General features: G+C 32.6%; 1 non-coding gene across 1 annotated transcript; it reads left to right on the top strand.

Annotated features, from left to right (window-relative positions):
• The first annotated feature begins 11,189 nt into the window (after positions 1-11,189).
• LOC111740066 lies at positions 11,190-11,325 on the top strand. Its single transcript, XR_002780454.1, has one exon. It is a non-coding gene; the product is annotated as a small nucleolar RNA SNORA21 (small nucleolar RNA).
• Positions 11,326-16,769: the final 5,444 nt, after the last annotated feature.

The following is a 16,769-nucleotide window of genomic DNA, read 5'->3' as shown; positions in this document are numbered from 1 at the left end:
GAATAGATTGTCTTTTCTGAAACTACCTCTTTGAAGCTGCTTGCATTTCAAATAGTTTCTTCAGGAATAAACTTAAAGAAAATTCTCATTCTTTTATAATTTCTGAGAGCATTTCTTTTTTTATTGTGCATTGGTTTGAATGGTGAATTTCAAAGGCTATTTTTAAATTAAGTAATATTTGATTATCTCTTTTTAGTTGAAACAATAGTTGTTAAGTATAGACAACTCAGGAAAAAATACAGAATTTTATATAAAATAAAATGAATCATAGTTCTGCCATCTAGTAGTTACCACTATTAAAATTTTGATGTGTTTTCTTTCTACCTTTATTTCCATTTTAATATATGTACGTGTGTGCTTTAAAGGGTTTACATTTTCAACTGAATCTTTATTTTCATGTATATTTTCTGGTATTATTAAGTAATTCTAAAGTTTTGTTGATAGGGCTTTTACTGATTATAAATTTTCTAATCAGTATACTTTAGCTTGTTTGTTACTGTAAATTTAATTGTTTCTTAAGTTTGTTTAGTTTATTAAACTTGTTAGTTACTGTAAATTTAATTTGTTTCTAATTTTTTTATCATCTTTGGGCATATATTTGAGTGAATTCTTATTATTTTTCAAGGATAATTTCTAATGCTGATAAAGCAAGGTCCAAAACATTGTCTAAAAAAGTACATAAGTCTAAAAATACAGTGTTAAAGGAAAAATACTTAAAGTTTTTTATGTAATGATAATTTTGCAAATTTTGGCGAAAGCTATATAAATTCACATTTCCTGCAGTACATATGAGTTACTTTTTAAATTTTATCTTATCAAAGAATGGGATATGTACTTCATACAAGCCACAATTTTGCATTATGGGGCTTTTGTAAAAATTTTATGTAAATTTTATGAAATAACAATTCCAAAACTATGTTCTATGAAACACTATAGGGAAGAGGGTTTTGTGGTCTAAAAAGTTTGGAAAGCACTCAATATTAGGTGTTCTTTTTGGAGATTCAAAATGTACATTAACTTAATAAAAACTAAAGTGATCTACGGTAAATAAATATACTGGCACCACGTTAAACTCAGAGTTTCAGAAATTCAGTGGAAGGCAGAATTTTTTTCTTATATAATGCACCACAATTTGAACATTCTACAGAATAAATGTTAGAATATGATATTCTTGCCATGTCTACCTTAGAAATAACCATATCATATAGTTGAAGAATTTAGAATTACTTATTTTACTAGTGTGCATTGATTAAAAAAAAAAAAATTGTCTCTAATGATGACCTAAAAAAGCAACTTGACCTATATTCTGAGTGAATGTATTACATGCTTGGCTATTATATGATATTTGACTATATATATATATATATATATATATATATATATATATATAAAGTAATTGTATTTGATCATTCATAAAGACTGTGTAGAGGCACTTTTCTTGTGAATTGGCTAATTTGGGCCTTTCTAAGAGTAAAACTGGTATTTTCATTTATTAATCTCTAAAAACTGGCTCAATATCTCAAAATAAAATGTATTTTACTTAAAACATTATTAGAATACCAAATGTTGGTGAGTTTGGGAGAAATTGGAACTTTTACACACTAGTGTTAAGAATGTATATTTTTATAACCACTGTGGAAGACATTATGGCATTCACAAAAGAAGATAAAGATATACACAATGTACAAACAGCAATTCTACTCCTAGGAATATAACTTTTAAAAGCACTTGCATATGTATCCTTGAGAAACTACCACACATTGGGACCAGGACAGAGGAATATAGAAAAGAGCATTTCTAATAGAATGGTTTGTAATAAAAAAAAATCTTGAAACAATGTAAATGCTATTAACTAAAAATAGGATATATAAATTTTGTTATGTTCATACTATGGAATACCAGAGAATAGTGAAAATGAAAGATCATAATGAATCTAATGATACAATGGAAAAAAATTTTAAAGTTCCTGAAGAATATATACTTTGTAATTCCAATCATATAAAGGTCAAAAACAGGCAAAATGAAGCAATCTTTTGATGAGAGATACAAATATATCCACTAAAACTGTTAAAAGAATAGCAAGTCTCAATATCATGTCCTCTGGGACACAGAGAGAAGCAGGATAGAATAAGAGAGGGGTACATATGAAACAGTAAATGTTTTTTTAATAATCTACTTCTTAAGCTGGTGGACATTTATTTTTATTCTTTAAACTTTATACATCTTTATAGTTTATGTATATTATAAATATTATTTCACCCTTAATATCCAGTACATTAAAAATATCACAAAATTTAAAAATATCACATGAATCCTTTTTTTTAATTACCAGTTGGTTTCATGACCTTGGACAAATCTCAGTCAATATGCCCTAGCAAGAGTTTTTCAGAATAGACTCAGACACAATATATAATTAATGACTTTAAACTTTGGGTGATTTCAGGAATACTATACAGAATAAAATATACTCCCATTCCTCTTAGTAGAAGAAAATATATACTGATACTATTTACATGTATTTTTGTGTCTAAGAGGTATTGACAGAAGTACATAGACAGGTATCTGTTATATTTTCAACATACATGTATTGAATACCTTCAATGCCTGGTACTATTCTCAACAGTTGAGATATATCACTAAAAGAACAAAGGCTTTTTTCCCTTTGAGCTTACATTCTAGTAAGGAGACAGTAAAATGTAAGCATAATGTATAAATATGTTTATAGTAGGTTAGAAAAAATGTTTTGGAAGTAAGTAGGGAAGGATAGAAAAGGTTGGGTTGAAGAGAAGGGATGTTGAGATTTTTTACAGAAGTGATCAGAGTAAGCTTTTATATAATTCAGAGCAGCTCTTGATCCCAAGAATTTCATATGAAATTAGGAATATTCCTGGGAAAGTGAGTTATGAATTATTACTATAACTGGGATTAATTACCTATTAATTTAAACTAAGGGAGCCTTGCTAAGAGTGGGATGAGAGAAAGAAAGGGATATGAGGATGAGAACAGATAAGGGGAGAAGATCAACAGAAAGCTTTAGCTATATTAATTTTCTTTTTAACTGGCCGGCCATTTATGCTGAATTGCTAGATATGATTATGAACGATCCTTTAAAATACAAAGACTCTAATTGCACAACTTCTAAATCCTGTAACAAGTGAAAAGACCAATATAAAAACTTATTCTTCAGTGTTTTGCTCAATCCTGATAAAATTAACTACTTGTTTTTTTAAAAGACATTTTTTAAAAAATGTATTTTTCCCTCAGAAAAGTACAATCTCAGGCTTTGGAAGAAGCTTCTCTGGCTCGTTCCAAAATCCCACCATCATCACCTGAAGATATGCTAGAGGTTGTGTAAAGAAAATGAGTTCAACATTACCTTGTGTTTTAACTCTTTTGAACATAAAGCAAGGAAGTGCCTTGAAAAACAGCGTGGAGGGAGAATCCCAGTATGGAAGAAGAGAGTTCAGCAAATCTGGATAGTAGCACTGGGAGGGAAGTTGGACATTTTTTTCTAGACTCAGGCTTGTATTTATACAGAAGGCTCTACACCTTTTGGAGCCTTTTTCTTACCTTTAAAATAAAGAAGCTAGATGAAACTTAAAGATTTTTCTAAATCTAGAGTGCCATAATTTTAATATAAATTATCTTGATAAAAACAGATATAGTTTCACCTATAAGTCTTTCATCTGTGACCAAATAGTTTGCTTACCCCAGTTAAGGATCCTCATTATTCCAAGGATGAAAAACAGGAGTTAAATTTTCTTGACTGTCTACTGAAGGTGCATTCTAGATAATTGGTTGATAATTAATGAGCCACATACTATTAAAGTACAGGGAATGCATGGGTGCAAATCAACCTGAGATCTTGCCTTATCTTTGCCTAATCTTTGCCTAATTTCCTTGGTTTGGCATAGGTAAAGAAGTTGGTTCTTTTTCAAACAAGCAGGCTGAGCTTATGGATTTGAAATCTTTTAACATGATAAATTTATCTTCATGTAATAAATAGGGGAAAGCAGAAGTGAGGAGTTGCAAAAATTATTTTATTGGAATTATTGTGCTATATCACTTTCAAAAATGTTTTATAGGTCACCATATTTCAATATTTGCTGTAGGAGACCGATGGAAAAGCAAAACCTGTCAATTGATGGTATTTATGATAAACGTTAAAAAAAGTAAATAAGAAGAATCATGCTAATTTAAAGAACACCACATTTCCCAGCTTGTGCAGCAATAATGATTTACACCTGTTATTATCTAAAGTCAAATGGCAACTAGGATCTTACGCTGATTGAGTGTCACCACTGAAAACAAATGCCCAGATCAAATTGTAAAGTGCTGTCAGAGACACTAAAGGCCCTTGACAGATCATGGTTTATGAGCTAAGCACACATATATTTAATCCACTTAAAGTACTATGGCACCCATCAACAAATCATTTTCAAATATGAAGTATTTAGAGAAGATATGAGCATTTAAAAATGTGTTTTACATATTTGAAAAATCCTACTGAAATACTGAAAGTTTCTCATGCAGTCAGTAGATTAAAGAAATGAGTTAGATTGGTTGCCTTGAAATGCACTAGAATAATTCAGAAGAATTGGGGCTTTTAGAACTGACATAAATCAATGAACATACTTACTCAGGATTATCCATGGGCAGGAAACAATCAGTGAGTTTGGTGGAATGCTTTCTGAAAGCACAGCACCTTTCTTAGTTTACAGTTTAATATTTTTGAAAACGAGATTTTCAGACAAAGCGTTATGCCCTCATTCTTGGTCTGGATGAGAGGAGAAAAAATAGCTTCCCCCAAGATGACAAGCAAATGAATATTACATTTTAAGGCCCCAGTGTGTGAAGTGCAGAGATGTTCTGATAAAAACCTTATCAATTCTCTCTCTCCTTTCCTTAAAGTCTTTCCTTGTTGGTTGAATTTTAACTGAGAATTGATTTTAACTGACCAAGCTGTGGAGTCCACTCCCGAAGGTGGGTCACTGGAACTAAAAGATTCCCACAGAAGTGAGGAGGATTTAAAAAATAACCCTTTGAGATAAAGGATTGCAAATATCAGAATGAGTCCTATGTGACAGATCAGTGCTGATTACTAGAGAATTTCTCTCTCTTCACATTTCATTTCATTTCTTTTTCAGCTGCTTCTTTTTTAGCTTGCATAGCGTATATATCTGTGCATATGTGTGCTGTGATGTTACTTTATTGGAATAATCTTAATATATCATCAATTATTAAGTTATTCATATAAGGCTCACATTTATGAGCAGCTTCAGCACCATTTGATATATCATTTTAAAAATTGTCAAGCGCAGTATTGCAAATTTTGCTATCCCTAGCTGCTCCAGTTACCTATTACTGCTCAACAATTTACCCCAAAACATAGCAGCTCAAAAGAACTACTTTATTTTGATTGTGGTTTGGGGTTCAGGACTGGGGGAAGGACTCAGCCAGGCAGTCTATGCCTGATCCTTATGGCATCAACTGGGGCGACTGGGGCTGGAACTCCATTTGTAAGAATGCTTCTTCACTCACATATCTGAAGCCTTGCTACTTTGTCGTCTTGACCTCTCTCCGCATGGCATTTCATTCTGCAACATCTCTCCAGGTGACTTGGGGTTCTTGAAGCATGCATGAGCATTCCAAGAAACTTGGCAGAAGCTCCAAGAGCTTTGGAAGAATTCAGTGCCACTTCTGTCATATAATATTGGTCAAAAGGAGTTACAGGCCCAGCACAGATTCTAGGAGAGAGAAAAGTAGACTCCACATCTCTGTGGAAAATGAAACCAAGAATTTGATACTCTTCTTCTAAAACACTGACATTCAAACTCTTATTCTTTAATGGAATTCTAATCAGCTTTCTTGAAGTAGGTGCTTCTCAGAATGTAACTTTTGTTATAGTAGAAATAGTATGATCTTTAAAGTTGGGATTAAATACTGTCTTCTTCTTGCTCTCTCTATAAATTGCATTATGTCTGAACCTCAGATTCATCATATAAAAATGTAGATGAAAGCATTTTTGAGAAAAGGAAGGTAATCAGAAAATGTTCTTAATGTGTGTATTGTAGTGCTTATCATAAAAAAAAAACAAAAAAATTCAAGTCCCCAAGCCCCTCCCTGGGGTTTTTTTTTCCCCTAGACGAATGTTTTTTCCTGATAGAAATGGCAACTATAGAGTGAAAACTCTTGCTTCAGTCTGCCCTTAATTCAACTCACTATCGAAATCTTTTTAAAGTATTTCTTTAAAATGTAACTCATTTTTCAAAAATATTTAATGACACTATATTGAAATCTAATAAAATGTTTGGATGGTCAAGGCCCCTAGAGTCTATCTCCAAGTTGTTTTTCACAGGCTTTTATCTACTGCTACCCGGCATCAGACAAGACTACATACTGTACATTCAGTCCTCAACCAGTCAGCGTTTCTTATGCTCATGCTAAGTCCCTGGAACTAGCATAGGTTCCAGAGATATAGACATGTCTCTTCCTCTACATTTTTACATATTATAGTCTTAGCTGAAAAATACCATTTTTACCAGTATGAAATAAATAAAGTTAATCATTCAATAAATTATTTTTTTGTATCATTTTTAGTTTTTAATGTTTCATTTAGATAAGATTTATGGATAATTGAAAATGATTCTAATCAATTATATGATATAGCAATAGCTAGTAATAAATACAAAACACTTAGTAATTAGAAGAGATTAACTCTTCTTTCAATTGACTTTTGGCTGTAAAGGATTAGGGTAGTGTTCTTTTTTTTGTAAATATAAGAAAAATATTTTATAAAATGTTTAAAAATTTCATTGTTAATCTTAAGTCTTAATCATTAAGCTTTTTCATATTAAAAAAAAGTTCTGTGTTTGGTGAGTTACTTCTTATCAACTTTCTAAATCACTTATCTCCGTCTTCAACATTTCTTATTATCTTGAATCTATATTGCACCCAAGAACATTTCATGTTTAAGGTTATCTCTGTGGAAGAGAAATTATCTAAGGTCATCTCTCAGGAAGTTTCTCTCTTGATTAAATAAAGGATTAAATATGATTTTCTAAGTGGTATGTGCTACATGCCTCTCTCTCTCTTTTCTTTCTCTCTCTCTCTTTCTCGTGACAATTTCTGGGATAATCTTAAGTAATTGGACATAATCGTGGACCTAATCATGAACCTAAAAAGTTAGGTCCTAATCATGGACCTAAAAGTTAGTGTTGAGTGTTACTTCAATGTTAAATGTGAGATGAAATGTTTCTCTCAAGCTTATTTTCTTTTAAAAATAGACATAGGTATATGAGGAAGGTAATTCTTAGCAATATGTGTAGTCAATATATTTCAAGTATAACTAGAGTTAGGAATAGTTTTTCAGCATTAAGAGCTCTGTGCCTCTCCAATTGTACCATATAAGAGACTTTGAATTCCGCTTCATAGAGTCAACCTTTACAGGTTTGTAACAATCTGAGAAATTGAGTGACTTGAAGGAAGTAGGGGATATTATAGTAGAATCACTGCAACAGTGTAAGTCCACTCTCATCTGTCCATTTCAAAACAGACTGTGAGGCCCAGGAGACATGCAGCCAGAGTTACCATTTAGTTTTTTCTTTACACAATAATTCATTCATTCATTCATTAAATAGTCCTCAGAAATGAGGCACTATGTTAACTCTTGTGGATATACAAAAATGTATCCAATTTTTTAAAAAGCTTACAATCTTGTAGTAAAAACTTCTATGCCACATTTTGAATTGTAGAATATTTTAATTAGCATATTTCTATAACCATTAATACACGTTAACCATGATTCCTGTTGATTGTAGCACAATCTTTATAGTACACTCTTTTAAAAATTTTACAAAGTGTACTAGTTTGGAGGATAAATTATACTAGTAGTTCTCAAAATATAGTCTGGTTATCTCTGGGGGAGCTCCTAAGATACTTTCATGGGGTCAGCACAATCAAAATTATTTTCATAATGTAATACAAAATATTTTTACTTTTTCACTCTTATTTTCTTTTAACTGGAGTTTTCTAGAGCTACATGATGTGTGATATTGTAACATTAACCGTAGAAGCAGATCTGAGAATCCAGATGTCTTTTATTAAGCTAAATATGTTATTTATGGTAACATGTACTAGGTTTATTTTAATTGTATTATTTTTGAATAAATTTGTAAGTAAATATATATTTTGGTCTGATTTTTATTGTCTGTTGGTAAATGTTCATAAATGTAATCCATATAAGCATCAGCCTTTTGAGGCCCTCAATAGTACTTGAGTATAAAAGGGTCCTGAGTTGAGAATTATGTTACTGTAATTATTTTTATGTACTATTTCTATTACCAATTTGGGTTTACTTCAGTTTCTGTCTTTAAGGTTATATAATTTTATTTTTCCAGATATGAGCAGACTTCCTCTCATTAATTCGTACATTCAAGAAATGTTATGGACCTATGATTGTGCTGAAAGCTGGGAATACTGAAGCAAACTGAATGAATTTTGTTATATAGGAAATGATTTTTAATCAAGTGAGCATTAAAATTTAAGTAAAATTCACTTGTGGCAAGCTATAAAGAAAAGCTACACAGTTTATGTCTTCCTATAATATTTTGATTTGAACTTGGAAGGATGGAAACCTTCCCCTGGGAAGTTACATTTGAACTGAAATATAAAGGGTGCATAAGCATTCATAGAATGCTGAATGCAAAGGGCATCACAGAGAGAAAATAGAATATGCAAAGGCCCTATGGAAGGAGGAAGCATGAAGGAGCTCAGTGAGCGGGAAAGACTCAGAAGATCAATATGGCATAAAAACAATTACAGTAGGGTAGATGGAATCAGGATAAGAGATTCAGGTAAAGAGAGAGGTAGGGACCAAACCATTAAAGGCTTTATGTGCACAATAAAGAATTTTTCTTTAATCCTAAGAGCAATGTGAACCCACCAAAAAGTATAAATGGGTAAAAGAGGTACAGAGGAGTTTTTTTAGGTCCATGATTTGATTTGTGGGTATTCATTCAAGCGAACACAGCTATGTGATAATGGAGTTTGAACTGGGCTGATAGTTTTCAAGAAATGGAGAAATATTTAGGGACAAAATCAATGTAGCTTATCCATGGCTAAGATATGTAGAAGGATGATGGGACTATGAACAGACTTTTTTCATTAATTCATGCATTTAAGAAACATTTAAGAATTTAAGAAATTGATTGCACATAAAGATTTCTGACTATGCAACTGACTGGTTAATAAAACAATTCGCTTGAGCAGAAGAAGGTAGTACTGACCAATAAAGGCACAGAATTTCCATGAAAATGATAGTCACATATGGGCCTACAACTCTACAGTGATGAGTGGAGATGATGAACAGTAAACTGCAGACTAAATAAGGTCAACAGCCCAATAACATCAATCTCAGTGAAAAGAGTTGTTTTATCCTCCAAAAATAGAAACAAATCAAGCTCAAACTGATTTTGACATCCACTATTTTTATAGTCCTGAATTACCCCCCCCTCCCCCGCCCCCACCTCCCTTATTCACTGTGACCAGGCACAACAGGGGTCAGAAGTTGTAAATTTTCTCTTTCAAATCAGTTTTTACCACCTCATTCACCCAGTCAGTGAGAATGAGCATCTAGAATGTATTAATTTACTTAAGGGTTCTTTACTGTATTTTTTTTTTTTTCAGCATTGTCTTTATGTATAATTACAGCAGCATCAACAAATCTCCATCAGGTTTCCTTGAAGAGTTGTATAACAATAGAAAAAGCCAGGCTCCAGGCCCAGCCAACTGATTCAAATCTCTGGGAGAGGTTCAAATCCAGGAAGAGATTTGAATCAACTCCTAGACAACTCCTCTGTACGCTGAAGTTGAAAAAAACTGCAAAAGAAACTGTGGGGAAATGTTGAAATCTGGATTTTGTAGATTGTGGAAATCTCAATGAGGTAGCTGCTCACACTTGAGACCTAGAATGAAGATGTCTTTAGAAGCTTTCAGGATTATACTTTCGTTCCGACTTAATGACTTTCATGGATCAATTTGCGGTGCGCAGGATGAGAAAGCAGCAGCTACTCTATAATTGATTAAATTCTGTGATTGAGAAGTTGATTATGATTGACTTTCTGGGGATTCTTGGATTGGAACTTGCCCTGTTCTGGGTTTTAAAAGGAATTTTACTTGGTAGCCCTACATGTTTAACATCATAATCATAGATTCCTTTTTTCCCTTTGTCACATGTATAATCTGTTTTTCTACTTTTCCATCTGAGGAGAAAGCATCCCTGTTATCAACTAGAATGACTGTTCTTCTAAGATAGTTCCTCTGTGGCCAGTAATACTTGAAACACTTTATTTGTGTTAAGGAATTTAACTGATTGCACGTTGATAGTTTTCAGAACACATAAATCTTAATTCCCGGGGCATATACTACTAATATTTACCTTATCCTCAGTCTTTTCAACTAAATTTTTAATATTTAAATCAAATTTCTGTAGCTATTTGCCTCACTTTGAGTTTTATTATAACACATTAAATAAACTGCATGCAATTGGAATGTCAGATGACTCATGCAGTCGTCACTCATTATCTGCAGTTTTGTTTTCTGTGGCTTGAGTTACCTGCAGTCAACTGTGGTCCAAACTATTAAACGGGAAACTCCAGAAATAAATAATTCATAAGTTTTAAATGCATGCCATTCTAAGTAGTTTGATGAAATCTTATGCTATATCGCTCTCTCCCACCTGGACCATGAATCATCGCTTTGTCCAGCATGTCCACTCCGTATACATTACCTGCCTGTTAGGTATTTAGTAGATGTCTCATTAATCAGATTGGCTATTTTAGCATTGTAGTGCATGTGTTCAGATAACCTTTATTTTACTTAGTAATGGTCCCAAGAGTAGTGATGCTGGCAATTTAAATATGCCAAAGAGAAGCTGTATAGTGCTTCCTGTAAGTAAAAAAGTATGTATTTATAGGTATTCACAGGAAAAATATAGTGTGTGTAGAGTTTGATACTCTCCACTGTTTTAGGCATCCACTGGGTGTCTTGGAATGTATTTCACGCAGATAAGGGAGAATTACTGTACTTATTGATTTAAAAGTATGAAAGGATGGGATTTTAAATTGAAATATATTATGAGTGAAGTAAGCCGCCTGCAAATTAGTTTCCTTAAAATTAACTTACCCAACACCCTTTTAAAAGCACTCATTTGACCTTTTGCTAATGATCCATGGAGTCGTCAAGGAAAAGAATAGTAAAAACACCACTTTGGGGTGAAGCGGCAGTATGTTGTGTTATTTTGCTTCAATCATTTGTATGACAAGGTAAGAGAAAGAAGAAAAAAAATTAACTATTTACTCATTGGTGCTAATTTATGCCTTCGTTCTTTATATGACAAGTACTTGAGAAATATATCACTTACCTTACAAATATTTCATAATTAGGATTTTTTAGTCATTCCTTCTAGAGTTTCCTACTATCCCTTCTCATTCTGAGTAGTGTTTTTGATACTTTAGATTATTTTTTCCACCTGAATGGTATCAAGTTTTAATATTACAAAAGTGCAAGGGGCAAGTGAGTTAGTAAACTTATTAAGCTTTTAAACCTACTTTTTCTTCATTTAGTTGGAAGTATTTTCCATCTTACATTCTCACAGAAGTTATATCAGAAACATGAAATAGCAATAACACATATAATTTAATCATTTATTTTATACATATAAGTTTTGAGGCTATATAGAGCTATATGATTCTCTTTAGTTTTCTAGTTGGTCATACAGATGTGTTGGTTTATAAGAAACAATTATATTAAGGATCGTATCTGCCAATTATTTTTCTAGCCATAAATTGATGGCAGTGTTATCATTTGGGGTGATCTGAACTTCAGCCCTGGTAACACTGGGGGTCCTCAGTTCTTTTCACCAATACAGCAAAGAATTATAGCTCAGCAAGATTTAGGAAAAGTAAGATATTAAAATACATTTTAAGGAAGAAGCAGGGCATGCCTAAACAGGTTGTGTGGAAACAAAAGGTATGATTAAAAAGTACACTCCAAGCGAAGAGCAGATTATAGCTAGGGCTGCAACCTCATGGAAGTGAGGAGATTTGTATTATATTAGGGCCGCTATAGGAGAAGGAATTACAAAGGCAGTCCTAGATGAGTGGCATGTGAGGTCATTTTGATTGATATTTGGCTGTTATATAAGTCTCTGCCTACTGTGCATGTGGTTACCCAGAATTCAATCTGTTATAATTAGATTCATGAACTTCTGGGCATAGGCATGATATTATAATGATGGTATAATAAGGCTGAGATGAAAAGAGGGTCAGAGTAGTTCTTACTGTATAAGTGTCTGTAGCCGGATTAAACCAGCTGTAAATTTATGATCCTTCATTCTTTTGTTCCTCAGGTTGCAGGGAAGATTTGTAACTATGAAATGGATATTCCAGGGAGGTTCTAAGGAAGGTCTCTGGGCTGGGCCTTCATTCTTTTGTTACCCTGTTGCTCATGTCTGTGTAACTACCTAACTGAAGTAAGAGCGTTTTCAGGAAAAAAAAAAAAAAATTGTTAGTTGGCTTTTCTTTTGTGGTAAATGAAGTAAAGCAATGTTTTAAAGGGAAGATGGAAGTAACTGCAAAGACCATTTAGATTTGAACTCCTCTACATAAAGGTCATTCACCCTAAGCCTATTAGTCATATATGACTATCAGCTAATCTTCTCAGGCTGTAATTTCTCAAGCAAAATATAAGGCAGTGTGCATCCATCCCCAGCTTCGATGAAACTTTTATGAAGGAAAATTTATACTAGTTGCACATAATAGTTGGGAGCTGATTAAATGATTTATATTTTGCCTGATCAGAAAGCCAGGAAGATTAAAAATTGTGGCAATCCCCTCGCAGAGCACAATGATTGTCTTCAGGTCATTGCTAAGAAATTGTCAATGTGGTTCAAGGACAGCTCAGCACTTCGCACTGTCTCAAGGCAAGTCATTACTTAAGTGGTTAGATATGTAGTCCTAAGAGCAATGCCTTTGAAAGCTGATTTTTCCCTGTAATTATAGCCCTATCAAATAAGGTGTTAATTTAGAGTTGTTTGGTATTTCAAGAGGCAGGACATAAATGGAATTTACTTGAATTTACTTAAGTATCCTCCCGGAAGTCTTATCATTCAATTTCAAAATGGGCATAACTTCATATTATGATTTTAATCATGCCAGTAACTCACTTGGAAACTGGAGACAAACTAAAACACACAAGCAAAGCAAATCTAGCTAACCGAAGGCAGGACTGGGGAGATTTTAGCTAGGCAGAAAGAATCTGCTATGTGTTATGAGCCAGGAAGGCAATGATTGAATCTAGAAAGGCAGATAGGCCTGAACAATTCTTTTACATATTGCCTATTTCTTATTCTGATACATATCTTTATTTATCAATAGAGTTTAAATAAGTCATTTAAATAAATGTCAGTAACAATGAATGTTTATTAGGCATTTACTTTATGCAAAATACAAAAGGTTTGGAAATTTAAGGAAAAAAGTTATAATAGGCCAAAGATTTGCTATTTAGCAGTATCAGAAGGGTTCTTTTACCAGAGATAAATTTGAGAAACTGGCATTGGAAGAAACAGAACCAAAAAGTAGTATATATACATTTCGTCTCACTCTTCATTGATGGCATTGCCATTGTTCTTTGCATACATGTCTGATTTTACCCTTAGCTCTCAGCATTATTGTGATGATGATGATGACTATGATACTATACACAGCTATATTTATTTTTTCTTCCATATGATTTGCTCTAGCTTACTTTTTGGTAAGAATGCAGTATATTATACATATACAAAATATGTGTTAATTGACTATATTATTAGTAAAGCTTTCAGTCAACAGTAGACTGTTAGTAGTTAAGTTTTACATGGAATTCCGATTATGCAAGCAGTCAGTACCTTAAAACCCCATGTTGTTCAAGGGTCAACTGTACTATGAAATGTTGGGAAGGACGACTGTACTAAGATTCTGATATAAACTCAAGGTCTTGGTAGCTTTTTGTATTATCTGAGATTAGGGTGTGGGGTCATTTAAAACTAACAGGGTTTGGAGCCATGAAAAGTGGATTTGAAAATTGAAAGCAGTCTAACAAATCTCTGTAGTTACTCTCATGCATTTAGGAAGTTGGGAGGATTAATCTAATATTTATTTATTTATTTTTATTTTGTTCATTGGCTGGTTTTTCTCAATCAATTTGGACTACCTGAGGTAGTTTTAGATTTTGTTTGTCAACCTAAAAACACTTCATGTCTTCCTGCCCTGTTCTGTGTTCTAGTACATGTTAAATTAATAATGGTGGTCTTGCAGTCATATTAGATAATATTTGAGGAATTTACATCTGGTGGTCATTTACATTGTACCTGCTATATCTCAATTACCTCTGAGAGAAGAAAAGGAAGGAATAAAATTATATTTTAGGGGTATCTATGCAACAAAATAGTAGAATTGAGCAGGAGTGGATTCAGTGATTTAGAAGAAAGCTATCTGCTTTAGCATTGGACAACTGAGAAGAAATTGATAGCTTTACTCACTTGCCTGAATAGAGGAATATACATATGTTCTTATATGTAAGGTTAGCAGAAATCTATTTGTTTCAAAGAGAAGAACATAAACTATCATGGTTCAGGTTTCTTTTGGCTTAATATGGCATGTCAACTCTAAAAATGCTATAAATACTAAAGGAGATTTGGAGTGTCTGGAAATGGGGTGATAGGAGAGTTGTCTGGATTCATAAAATGATATATCAGTTACACAGCATATAGGTGTCCTTTTATGGGACACCATCACCATATTTAGACATAAAATTGAAATGGTGTAAATGTTATGTAAGAGACCCTAGAAGATGCCATGTTGAACCAACAGATAGATAAGGTGTGTTTAGGAGGCTCAAAGAAGTGACTTCTAAAAAATTACAATTGAGAACTTTTTAGTAGTTTTACTTTTTTTGTATCAAAACTTTATTTGTAAATTTATATTTTATTTACAAATAAGTTGAGCAATATATTAATAAATATTATTTTGATTTACTTTTTCTTCCCAGATATAGCATATAGTAGAAGTATAATGGAGAAAAAAATGGGAGAAGAACTCAGATGGAATGTTTTTATTTCTTCAAAACTACACACCTATTTTATTTGTTTGTTTGTTTGTTGTTGCATTGAAATTATATTTCGCAAAAGCAGTATGGTATCCAGATACACAATGGGAATTATTTGACTCTGAATTCCAGCATTTTCCATATTAATGAAAGCTATTCAGACTTAATTAAAGAATTCCTCTCCCACTCCCATCCCCAGTCTCTTTGGAAGGCTATAAGTAAATTCAAAGCAATGTAAATGATACATATCTTTTGTGATTTAAATGATAAACATGGTCACAGAAGCATGTTTATATTGTGCAGTAGAAAGTACTTTAAATTATAATATTCATTCATCAATTTTCAAAGAGCTGTTAAAGGTAGCATTTAAATACTTCTCACCCCACTTTAAAAATTTAAGAGCTGGGATTATTTCCCTGTTTTTTAGAAGTTATTGAATCAATTACTGTGAATTATAACAATTTATAACAGATAAGGGTACTCTAGAGACAATTTTACACATCAAAAATTTTTCATTCAATGTTACAAAAATCAAAGACTAAGTAAGTAGGAAAAGAGTCTGGCTAAATATACCAGATTTGACTACGAATTTATGGAGTTTGTGATTAATAAGTTCCCTTCTCTTAAACATCGGAAATGTTTATGACTAAACTTCCAATCAGCTCTGTTGGGGTTATTACTTGACGTCATGTCTGTGTCTATCTCTTTCGATTCTTAGTTTGATTTCAAGTTTAATTTGTTATGCATATATACCACTATAATGAAAACTGACATAATCGGTTTATTCAAAATTAAATGATTCAAGAACATAATATAACCATGTAGAAAAATAAACATCCAAATGATGCAGCAGAGAAAAGACAAATTGCTTATGACTTAATTTATTTTGAAAAAAAAAATGGTGAAGCATCTTGGGAAGAAGTAATTATTTCTTCTATATTTGCACACAGTTAAAAATTAACTATAGCTATAACACTCATATTAATCTTATTCTTTCTACCTTTCATCCTCCCTATTCCTCCTGGCTCCCTTTATCTTTTATTGCTTCTCTCATGAAAAATATTAAGGCTGTGTAACATGAAATGATAAATCATACATGACCCAAATTTGCAAATTTGCAACTTACTGTGATCACTTATGCAACATTTAAGTTCACAAATTAGCCATTTCATGAGTCCATAAAAATGACCATGGCAGTGACTCCTACTTAAACAAGTTTTTGTTTAGACATTTTATTGTACGAATGGTAGAGAGGCATCTATTTCTTCAGGCTTCAAGGAGGATAGTCACTAATAGTATCTTTTGTCTGTTTTTCATCTAGGGGAAAAGAAAAAAGGAAAAGAAAGAAAGACAGAAGAAATGGAGGGAAGGAGGGAAGAGATAGGGGAAAGAAGACAGATATATCTATGTCCATCCCTAAGGCAGAATCCTACCCTCACTTATAAAATTCACATGAAAGATTTATATTAGATTAATAATTCAATTCACTACATTTTAGTAGTACCTACCATGTAGTAGGGGCTGTCTCAAGAATTTGAATATGTACCGTTATGTAAAGTGTGACAAATTTTAGGGGGTCTGTAAACTGTTACTGTTAAGGGCCAGATGGCAAAATTTTTGGCTTT

This window comes from Pteropus vampyrus, unplaced genomic scaffold (assembly GCF_000151845.1).
Source record: "Pteropus vampyrus isolate Shadow unplaced genomic scaffold, Pvam_2.0 Scaffold57, whole genome shotgun sequence".
NCBI classification, from domain to species: domain Eukaryota; kingdom Metazoa; phylum Chordata; class Mammalia; order Chiroptera; family Pteropodidae; genus Pteropus; species Pteropus vampyrus.
The sequence above is the reverse complement of the archived record's forward strand: the minus strand, read 5'-3'. Positions and strand labels throughout refer to the sequence as shown.